Source organism: Schistocerca serialis, chromosome 1 (genome assembly GCF_023864345.2).
Source record: "Schistocerca serialis cubense isolate TAMUIC-IGC-003099 chromosome 1, iqSchSeri2.2, whole genome shotgun sequence".
Lineage (NCBI taxonomy): Eukaryota > Metazoa > Arthropoda > Insecta > Orthoptera > Acrididae > Schistocerca > Schistocerca serialis.
The window spans coordinates 242,296,041-242,308,552 of NC_064638.1; positions in this window are offsets into that span (position 1 = coordinate 242,296,041).

Consider the following 12,512-nt stretch of genomic DNA (forward strand, 5'->3'; position numbering starts at 1 on the left):
TCAGTTTATAAGGAAAATTTTTGTTTATGTTGTTTCTCTTATATGTCAACTGTGTAAATGATGAGGTGAGTGGATGTAACAAGGAAGAATTTTACTTTAGACACAACGCTTCGCCTTTTTTTTTCAGTGCATCTGTGGCATGAATCAGCAAACCAGTGTTTAGTAGTATTAGTTGAAAACAGTTTTGGTTGCAATTTTAGTTTTTTTATTTATCAACTACGCGTTTCGCCTTATTTAGGCACCTTCAGGCTGATCTACGACGAACTATTTTGTCCTTGGAAATAGAGTTAAGACCAGCAACGAGACATAACTGAGTACATAAATGCCTTTCCGTGAAATTTCCTCAACCTTGTCGTGTGTAGATCCTTCCTGGAGAATGCTAGAGAGGCGAGGGCACGCGTAGTTATTCGAGCAACGAGTAGAATCTATTTTAGCGACTATTGTTTACTTCTTTAATTCTTTGAAATTGATAAATATGCTTCGTCAAGAAATCACTGTGAACTGGAATGAAATGTATGTCAATTTTGCCATGAAGGAAAACAGAATCTACTATTGTATGAATGTCATGTAAAGAATGTAAAACCAAACGATAGTAAAAGGTGTACTCATATAACTGGAATTGAACAGTGTAACGAAATTATAATTTAACAAAATGGACTAAAACAAAATGACAATCAGACTATAATATATATAAGCAACGATAATGGCACGTCAGCAAATGAACAGGATGGATTTACTTTTGTAGTTGTACTTGTATTTTTTGTTTGTTTGTATAGTATGTAGAAAGGACACTATATAAATTTTGGGTATTGCAACGATATGAAAGACGCTCAAAAACAAGGCTCAAAACCATACGAAACTAGCCTACAAATTGTTAATTGTGCCTGTAAGAGACGTATGCGTGCGCGTGATAAACTAAAGATGACAATATTTTTGTGTAACATGAATTTTCTGTGCTTGACAACGTCGTGAAAGCAGCGGGAAACTTACCTTGTTGACGGATGTCGGATGTATAGCTGATGTCCCCACTGAATAAGTGAGAGCGACGAGGTGTAGTAAATTCCTCGGACCGCTGATATGGAACCTAGCTGTCACCGCAGCGAAGAATTCATTAAGGACCAACTCGCTGAACACGATCTTCGCGTATTTGTGCAGTGAAGGCTACTGCGAATGCATGACACAGACACTCTGACTTTGTATCGAACATTACTAACAATAATGGGACTATGCAGTTACAGCAAGCACTTTGTTATGAAAGAAAACTTATGTGTTAAGGGAATCTGACATGCCCATATAAATTGATAACCATTAATAAATTTAAAACCTGCTTACTAAATCTCTGTATTACCATTATATAACCTATCTGATACTTTTCAGTGTCTCCAGGCGTCTTACACATGTACAACCTTTTTTCATGATTCTTAAACTAAGTGTTAGCTATGCTCTGTGCAAAATTCAACCAGGTGGCTTCCTGTTTCATTCCTTACCCTCATTCAACATTCACCTACTATTTTTCCTTCTCTTCCTTTTCATGCTATCGAATTCCAGTCCCGTATGACTATTACATTTTCGTCTCCATTCACTGTTTGAATAATTTCTTCTATCGCATCATACATTTCTTCAGTCGCCTCTCAACAGATACTTCTCCATTGTGGTTGCACCTACGGAACGGCTATCTGTATGGCTGAGGCACGCAAGCCTCCCCACCAACGACGAGGTCCATGATTCAGTTTCTAAAATGACAGCCCTAAAAATAACAGTAAAGTTAAAGCTAAGTGGCATCTACCCGATAAGATTATTATACAGTACGAAAAGGTCGTCATAAATATAAAAAAACAAGAATTACTTCTGCTTTAAAAAGTGGGAGAGATAAGGACAAAAGAGATACCAATATACTTCACAACAAGGAGGCTGAACTTCTTTAAAAAGAGTCATCATCATATCAAACAATGATTGCTTTTTGCTGATCAATAGATCATTCAGGAAGCCATCAACACCAAAAAACGCGCGTTTGGCGATCTCAAATTCCTCAAGTAAACTGAGTTTCCGTCGCTTAAGGACAAAATGCGTAATATGCATAGTATTGATGGTAGGTGGACACTGGACAGGTGCATTTAGATGTTCTGCAAATTATGAATATCGTTTCATTTGCCCTCTTTTTGTGAGCAGGTGTTCCTGAAACCTGGTTTTAAACGTTCTTCAAGTTTGTCCAACATTCAGCGAGGCATTGGGTACACTCTAATCTATAGACCCCTGACTTTTGATAAATACTTTTCTGCGTCTGTTCATCATAAAGAAGTTGATGTCGTATATTGTTACTACCAGAGAAAGCTATATGTGCGTTTGTATGCCGAAAAAACTTGGATAGGTCGTAAGATGTGTTGCCCAAGAAAGGGAAAGGGATTCACTTTACCCCTGTTTTAGGGTATTTGTTGGTAGACGAAGCATTCAGGTTCAATTTCTCTTCTTTATACAACTTCTGGACTAAAGAAATATTGTAACCATTTCTACTTGCTAAAATTTTAAAGTTATTCTGTTTTCTTTACTGATGGAATCTTCACCGAAAGGTTGACCAAGGATGTGATCAGTCATGGATCTGAAAAAAACTAGTTTATAATACCGTGGTTAGAAAGAAGAAGAGTGCATGATTGAATTTCCGGTGTCTGACTTCCTGTAGACACAAAAAATAACCTGCTTGTTAATCAACTGTAATTCTAGATCTAAGTTACCTTAGGAAATGACGTTTTCGGGTGCAGTTCATTAAATTCATTGGCAAGTTGCTGTATTTCAGAAGAGTAGCCACTGAAAAGAATGACTATGGCGTCAACGTAACATCTGCAAAACAAAATTTCCTGAAATAATTTTCTTCAATGTAATGCAACTTCGCATTGCTGATCTATCATCTTGTTTGTAAAGAGAAATATTAAAAGATATATAATTATGAGAAGTAAGAACTCTAAGTAATGTAATAATCACAATGATTTCATCCAGGTCTAGGTGAATAGGCCTGAAAAAATTTTCTTGATTAATTGAAATAGTTCCCTCTAATGACACATTTGTATAGAGACGTGAATCAACACGAGCGCCTGAGCAAAAGATCCCCTCATAGTTGAAACGGAAGGGGAGGTCCTGTCCCATGGCCAGAGCGATAGCAGGATTTCACATCTCTGCACTTTTTCCTCTGGAGTTACGCCAAAACGCTGGAGTATGAAGCACCCGTAGAAACGAATGAAGACCGGCTCGATAGGGTCCAAGCTGCCTGTCTCCTGGTACGACAAACACCAGGAATCTTTGAGAGATTGAGGTAGAACTTCACGAGCTGTTGCCATGCACAATTATTATGAACTACGTTGTTGCTATGTGGTGTACGCTGGGTATGTCCATAACGCAATAAATATGCATTTCCGATCATTGGTTCCCTGTCGTAATATAATCACTTGTGAAAACTCTATCGTCTGTTTCAGTTTGACCCAAAACGTTTGAAACATCCTGTACGTGATTGTAGCTTAGTCACAATGAGAAGGGTATGGAAAGAGGAAAGAAATCTCACACGTTATAATCTAAGTTATATACACACAAATTCAAAAAATTTTCCTCGTCATACCCCAGTGTTACAACCAGACCAGCGATAAATATGGGTTATCCTGATTTAGATTTATAATTTGCGACTTAGTCGTTTCAGAGTCTGTATCTTCACAGGATTTGTGCAGTATGTTTTAAGTTTTCATTAGACGTAAGGGTTTCCTGCACCTGTGGTTAACCTTGTGTAATTAATTAAGAACTATGTAAGTGCCGCGTGACGCTTACAAGGCAGCGCATTAGCGGGCAACGCGAGCCCGGCGTTCTCCATTAATTCTCGTAAATATAGCGCGGCGCAGGCAGCAAGCGGTGTGCTGCGGGCGGCCGCTGAGCCCCTACCAGGCCACGGCATCCGGTCTGCGGGTAGCAGCAATGCGGGGCAACCACAAAGCCGTACCGATGTGGTCACGCGCCCGTGGCAGAACTGCCGAAGCTGTACCGACCTCTAAACACTCTCCCCTTCATAAAATTACATTTCTACTACTTTGAAGATTTAGGAAATTTTATATACAAGCTTAATAAAAATGATGCATTACTACCAAATATTTCTTAAATGAAACAACTGTATCATAAATACTAGACACAAGAAATCAAATGTTCATTGCAGAAATTGGCTTACGAATTCCACAAACTTCCTAAAATAAACTGAAAGTAAAACAAAATTTATGTATTATTGTTTACGGCAAACACAGTACATTGAATTTATTATGATGTGAAGTACAGGTTTTATTTACTCATTAGAATTTATTAAAGCTAAAGAAATTATTAATTACAAATGAAACAATGTTTATAATCGAGAGCTGAGGCAGTACACCTTTTCCTGAATTTCTGTTTTTATTACAATTCCGCATTGCATTTCCATGCTTTGAGAGAAGCAAACTAATTATGTCAAGACCAGTTTCTGTGTCGCATTCTTTCAAGAAAACTCAGTTGAACAGACGCCTTCATCCACACCTTATGTTAAGTAGTTTTTTTATCAGGTTTAATTTGCTGAAACTACTTTCAGTAGATGCTGCAGTCAGTGGTATTGTCATAAATATCCCCAAAACTGTTTCGATGTTTGGATAAATATATCTTAACCCATACTTTCAGAAAAACCTTTAAAATATCAAAATGGGAACTGACTTAGTTCTTGTAGTTCCGTCTGGAACATAGGACCATGATGAAATTCCTCCGCCTGGTACGATTTCTAGCAAGTCTCTTCACTTCACTCCAGGTTTTCCCATCCTCTGCAGCTTCTCTCACGATTGTCCTTTTCCACATCTGTTTGGGACGACCACGTTTTCTAACTCCTTGAGGGTTCCAATCCCAAACCACCCTTTCCACAGCTCCATCTGGTTTCCTCAATGTATGCCCAGTCCAGTTCCATTTTCTTTCTTAGATTTGTATATTGATTGGTTGCTGATTTGTCTCCCTCCAAATATCTTCATTTGTCATTATATCTGGCCATCTCACATTTTAAATACGTCGAAGAGAGCGGTTGATAAAAACTTTAGCTGGTTTTTGATGTGGTTAGTCACCTTCCAGGTTTCGCAACCATACAACAGAACAGCCTTCACATTGTTATTGAATAGCCGGAGTTTGGTCTTCTTTGAGATGTACCTATTTCTCAAGATAGGGTACAGTTGTACAGATGCACCATTTGCTTTGCGGATGCGACTATGGACGTCCTCCTCAGCGCCTCCTGTAGTCGTGACTATAATTCCGAGATAGAGGAAAGATCGGTCCCCTCCATTAATGGCCAGCCTATTCGTGATGGTCGAATTTATCCGCATTTCTTTGGTTTTGCGGACATTTATCTTGAGGCCTGCAACGTCCGCCTCTCTCTGTAATCTGACCAGTTTTTCTTCGATGTCTCAATATCGTTGTGCCATTAAGCAGATGTCGTCTGCGAAATCTAGATGTTCGAGCCTATCCTGCATCCTTCATTGTACACCTCTCTTCCGTCCCCTCATCACATGGTCCAACACCAAAAGAAATAGTGTTGGCGAAAGAAAACACCCTTGTCGTACTCCCATATTAACTTGGAAAGGCTCTGTCAGTTCTCCATTATGTAGTACTTGGAATTCATAGTCTCCTCAGTTCTGCTTCCACAGAATCCTTAATACGGTTTAAAATGACCCTCTAAAGTACCTTACACGGTACTGGCAATAGGGTAACACCTCGTTTTCAATCTGTTGGCAGTTTCTCCTCTCTTCATATCTTATCTAAGAGGATGTACAATAACTCGACAGTGGTGTCCAAGTCTGTTTTCAGCAACTCAGATGTTAAATTACCTGGTCCTGGTACCTTCCCATTCTTGATCTGCTTCAGTGCTATCCGAATTTCTGCTTTAGTGGGTGTATTTACAGCAATGCTGGGACTAGGATCATTGTATTCCGTTTGTTCTTGTTCTTCTACCTCACCACCGAAGTCTTTATTTAGAACTTCTTTAAAATGTTCCTTCCACCTACGTGATTGTTCTTCATGTGTAGTTAGTATCCCCCCTTTCTTGGTCCTTACTGGTCGGTTCCTCTGGAAGTTTTTCTTTGAGAGCATCTTAGTGATATCATATAGTTCTTTCACATCCCCCCTCTGCGCTGCCTGTTCTGCTCTATCAGCCTATTCGTCTATCCATCTTCTGTGGTCTCTTCTCACACTCCTTTTCACTTCCTTATCTGCTGCTCTATAATCAGCTTGTGCCTGTGCTTTTTCTTGTATGGTCCTGCTCTGATTTACTCTTCCCTTGGCTTCCTTTCTATGGGTGATTTTCCTCCAGGTACCTTCGGACATCCAGTCTCTCCGCAGCCGATTTTTAAAGCCAAGTTGTCTCTCACTCACTTGCACAAAAGTATTCTTAACTTCTCTCCACATCTCCTCCATGTCCTTATCCTCAGCCATCTCCAGTTTCAGCGTCTGGAACCTATTGCGGAGTTCCAGCTGGAACCCCTCAGTAATCTGTGGATCTTTCAGTTTACCTACATCGAATCGTCTATTCCTTGGCTCGAATTTCTTTTTGGAAGCTACAATCATCATTCGGAAACTGGCAGTAATAAGATGGTAGTCGCTACTTGCGTCTGCTCCTCTTCTATTCCGCACGTCTTCCAGGCTCCTTCTGAACTTCCTGTATACTACGCTGTGGTCAATTTGATTTTCTGTAATATGATCTGGGGATACCCATGTTCTCATGTTACCTTATGACATCTCCGATGAGGGAACAAGGTCCCTCCTATTACAAGGTCATGGCTTGTGCAGAAGTCACTAAATCTTTTCCCATTATCATTCATTTCACCCAAGCCATGTACCCCCATTATCTGTTCCAAACCCTCATTGTTATCTCCCGCCTTGGCATTTATGTCTCCCATAACAATGAGGATATATTTCTTGCTCACTTTCTTTACAGTCTATCGTAGCAGGTAATAGAATTCCCTCTTCTTCTCCCTTCTCTGATGTCTGTGTGAGGGCATAACATTGGATGAGCGTCACGATTTGGACCTTCGTCTCAAATCTGGCAATCGTGATCCTACTGGACACACGTCTCCATTCCAGAAGGCTATTCTTTGCTGCCTTGGTCAACAAGAGCCCAACGCCATCCCGATGTTGCTCTTCCTCTTCACAAAAAAAATGGTTCAAATGGCTCTGAGCACTATGGGACTTAACATCGGAGGTCATCAGTCCCCTAGAACTTAGAACTACTTAAACCTAACTAACCTAAGGACGTCACACACATCCATGCTCGAAGCAGGATTCGAATCTGCGACCGTAGCGGCCGCGCGGTTCCAGACTGTAGCGCCTAGAACCACTCGGCCACTCCGGCAGGCTCCTCTTCACATCCTGAATATTAAAACGTAATTTCATCTGATGTCTGCATTTCACCAAACTCTGGCCACCTCACTTAATCCCAGGAGATTAAGCTTATAATTATACATTTCCTTTGTCACTTGTTTCAGCTTGCTACTCTCCCTCAAGGTTCGTATATTCCAAAAGCCAATTTTAGTTTTCCTTTTCATGCCAAAGGTCGTTACCAGTTTATCCATCCGGTTCTGTACTCTCGTCTCGGTTTCAGTAATCAGGTTATTTAACAAGGGCCGGTGTCTGTCGCGCCGCTTCAGATTGCCTTGGTGGGGGCTGCCACCTTATCGCCCAGTCACTGACGATTTGCCAGATGTTCGGCATATGGCCTTGGCATTTCCTCCGCACCCCTATACGTGGTTTAACCGCCAGCATCGGTTATGTGGGGGGAATGGGAAGGGAAAGAAAAAGGATGGGCTAGGGGTGGGAAAAGGATAGAAGACTGGTTTTCGTTAGGTCGTTGAGGGACATACTTGGTCTGGCTCCTTCGGCCTGTCCAACATGGATGACTCGGCTGGTAGCTACACTACCGCCGGCATACACCTCCGGATCCAGAGCACGCAAACCTCCTCACCCGCACGGACAGTACTACTTTAAGGCGGTGTCCCCTAAGAAGGACCAAATGGGAAACCATTTCGATATTCCTCAATGGCTCTTTCATATGAAAATTGAAAGGAGCTATTTCGTTGACTGCCTTTATTGTAGCAATATCACTGCTATATATGACATAAAAATCAGATGCAAAATTTATTATATGGCCGTTACTGAAAAGAAATTAGTCACATGAAGTAGTAGGACATATAGCAGCTCTGTTTTTCATTTCAATTACTACTATAGCAGTTACTTCGAAATATTCTACCCCAAAGAGTTTCTCAGCACTGATAAAGTGTGCGTCGCTTTCAGTCCCCTCTCCAGTCATCTTCCTCACCTTTCTCAATCTGTTAACAGAACTGCTGCTTTAGTTGGACATAGAGCCGGCCGAAGTGGCCGTGCGGTTAAAGGCGCTGCAGTCTGGAACCGCAAGACCGCTACGGTCGTAGGTTCGATTCCTGCCTCGGACATGGATGTTTGTGATGTCCTTAGGTTACTTAGGTTTAACTAGTTCTAAGTTCTAGGGGACTAATGACCTCAGCAGTTGAGTCCCATAGTGCTCAGAGCAATTTCAACCATTTTTTGGACATAGAATAACAAACAGCTTTGGCTTTGGTTGCATATTTCTGCACTCCTTTTGCATAGAGGTGTTTAATGGTAGCGTACAGCTGCATAGGGCTTATAGGCACGTAACACCTATTTTAGAACTCTTTTGTATCTGTATCGATATTTCTAAGCCATATGTGAATTTTTTGGACGATGTTGTTTGAACTGTGCTTGTGGATTTAAGTAACTCTAACATTCTGCGTGGTGACTGTTTGTTCTATATCGTGTATCCCTACCACTTTCGCGCAACGACGCTCTGAGCGTGTTTTTTAGGGAATTGACTAGTTTGAACCTGGGACCTGTTTCTGGTAAGGAGACGCCAGACCACACACGACATGTAGAGTTCAGTGAGACTAGCAATGATATAACCAAATACTCAATGATTTCAGCGTCAGCTCCACTGCACTCCTGTAAAAGAATCTTAATACTAACTAAATTTAGTGGAAGGGGTTCAAGGCTTTCCTATTTTTAGTTAGCTGGTAAAATAACGTCGAAAAAGCACTGGAAATTTTATTCTACTCACAAAACATTGTTTATAAATTGCACTACTGATAAAAGGAAATGTTTTAATACAGGATGATAAAAACCAACTGCGTTCAACAAAAATGTGAACGAATATTCCCTGAGTGGGTTTCCAAGTTCTACAATGGATCGAAGGATGACCTCTGCCATATCACATCTATAATCTAGGTTTAAATTAAGTTTCACAAAAGAGAAAACTATCAAAATGGTCTACAGTGACCCTCAATTATCTTTAATTACTTATCTAACTTGTCGTAAATTACAGTGGCTGATGTGGCTTCTCGATAACTATATAACAGAAAAATCATCGCGTTTCAGATTTTTACTTCAAGTGGCAAATGTGAACACCATGAGCTTTAACTGACGATCGACACTAGTATTACGCAAAAAGAGGGTGTAACAGATGAAACTTCTGCAGTTCTGAGTGAAGCTTTATGCGCTGTTATGCAGCATCGTGTGCATTCATTACCTTGTCGGTGTTCGTCAGGGGGCGGCGGACAGCACAGTTCTGCTCACCTCGCCATCTCGGAAGCAACTCTCTCCTAACTACAATTTACCGAAGTTGGTTTAAAAAAACTATCTGGCTGTGTTTTCAACTGACCAATCAGGGTCTCAATGTTAACCTTAAGCTGCACCTACAAAAATTCTGTCTATCCAATGAGAAACGTTATACTTTTCGTGGTGGGGCAATGTTTTTAAAGTTTGCTACGTAACAGAGACACGAAAAAGTCTCACGCTAAAACTTGCAGCTGGTGTGGTCCTTTAAGTGCTATCATAAAATCTATACTGTTCTTCTGGAGGGCTCTATCTTTTAACATGGGCTGGCGGGTGGTCCTGACGTAACAGAGACGCGAAAAAGTCTCACGCTAAAACTTGCGGCTGGGGTAGCCCTTTTTGTGTTATCGTAAGATCTATGCTGTTCTTCTGGAGGGCTCTAGCTTTTAACATGGGCTGGGGGGTGGTCCTAGCGGTTAGCTGACGACGTGGGTGTCCGTCACTTATCGTAGGGGCCTTCCAGCTTAACACGGTTCTGCTCTCGACTTCTGTTCTCGTTTCTCCCCTCGTAACTGCGTCTGTCTCGCAGTGGGAAGGTATGACATGCATTTATGCATTCTTGTGTTAGTCTGTGGTATTCCATTTGCTCACTCGTTACTCGTATTACTTTGGTTAATTTAATGTCACGATTTATTCGGAGCTATGTGACATACTACTGGATTTGCTTATCATGTCAGGGTTTTCATGGAAGGTGTTGGATTTGCCTGACACCTTACATAACTACTGGAATTATTGTTATATAATGTATTGTAAATGAGTTGGTCCATAGTTAGAGAATGTAGGGTTGAATGTAAAAGATGGGAGAAGCCCTGCAGTTATGGAAGAAGGCTGGCGGAGTGGAAAAGGTGAGGCTGGCGTGCAAGTGGCAACTCGTCCTTTGTGATGTGTAAGGAGTCTGGGCTGAGCAATGTTGTGGTTAACATCTCACTAACAGTAGCGGATCAGTGTGGCTAATATTCTTGGAATTTTGAGGCTACAGGAGCTTAAGAGCGGTATTTATGAGCCTCGGATGCTGCATTTGGTGATACTAGTATGATGGCATTGTTTTTGGCCCTATAAAAATATAATTCCGACGCCAAGAAGATCTGTAACAGGGTGAGGGCGACAGTACTGCCATAACTGCATCGCCGCCATGTCAACAGTCACTGCAGTACCACCAGCCTTCCACTAAATGGTTTATATTTGACACTCTGTAAATGAACAGGTATTTGTGAAATTTGGTTGATTTTAATAATAATCGTGGTGTTGCTACAAACTCTATCTTACATACTTGATTGTCCCAAATCGCAAACCTGGACAGGAATCCTATCCAAGCGAACTTAATTCCGAGTGTCCTAATTTATTGCAAAAATACTTATTCTGCAGTTGTAAAAATAGTTGTGATTGCTTTCTAATGTGTGGAGTTATAGTGTTTAAAGTTCAGTTTAACAGTTTGAGAAATACTCCACTTTCAGTCCATTTTAAATTAATCTGCAGTCATTTTCTTAAATAACTTACTTCACTTGAAAAGCTTCCTGAAAACAGTAAAGTTGATCTGAAGTGAAAAAGATTATTAATTGTTGCATTTATGCACTTTGATCAGCATTACCAAGTTTGATCAGTGTTAATTTAATGAGAAAGTGTTTGAACTTGAATTTAATGTTGTGTTGGCATTTGCACAGCCAACTGTATTTTGAGTAGGTTAAAAGACTGCTTACCATAGCATATTTGTTATTTAAATAGTTACAGTTTGTTGTGCTTTACTTAATTAATAATTATTAATGAGAATACTTACCATTTCTCATACACACTTGTTTAGTTATATTAAGGAGAATGATTCTTCAAACCATGAAAGTTTAAGGGCCCTCATGTACCAGGCTAGTTAGTTAATCAAACAAAGCAAAGATCCTTTCAGAGCCAGTGTAGTTAGATTCTGTATAATTACTTCGAACCGAGCTTAAGAAAGAAATATTTACTGTATTAGCTATCTAATGCAGTGGATTAATGCACAGGCATAGAGACCTGGTACCAAACAATAATGTTATAGAGTATGGTCATTAACAGACCTCATGATTTAAATCTGAATCATCATGCTTTCCCATCTTTAGTGTTGCTACTAGTTTCATGTGTGTTGGTGCTTGGTTCTACACTCCTGGAAATTGAAATAAGAACACCGTGAATTCATTGTCCCAGGAAGGGGAAACTTTATTGACACATTCCTGGGGTCAGATACATCACATGATCACACTGACAGAACCACAAGCACATAGACACAGGCAACAGAGCATGCACAATGTCGGCACTAGTACAGTGTATATCCACCTTTCGCAGCAATGCAGGCTGCTATTCTCCCATGGAGACGATCGTACAGATGCTGGATGTAGTCCTGTGGAACGGCTTGCCATGCCATTTCCACCTGGCGCCTCAGTTGGACCAGCGTTCGTGCTGGACGTGCAGACCGCGTGAGACGACGCTTCATCCAGTCCCAAACATGCTCAATGGGGGACAGATCCGGAGATCTTGCTGGCCAGGGTAGTTGACTTACACCTTCTAGAGCACGTTGGGTGGCACGGGATACATGCGGACGTGCATTGTCCTGTTGGAACAGCAAGTTCCCTTTCCGGTCTAGGAATGGTAGAACGATGGGTTCGATGACGGTTTGGATGTACCGTGCACTATTCAGTGTCCCCTCGACGATCACCAGTGGTGTACGGCCAGTGTAGGAGATCGCTCCCCACACCATGATTCCGGGTGTTGGCCCTGTGTGCCTCGGTCGTATGCAGTCCTGATTGTGGCGCTCACCTGCACGGCGCCAAACACGCATACGACCATCATTGGCACCAAGGCAG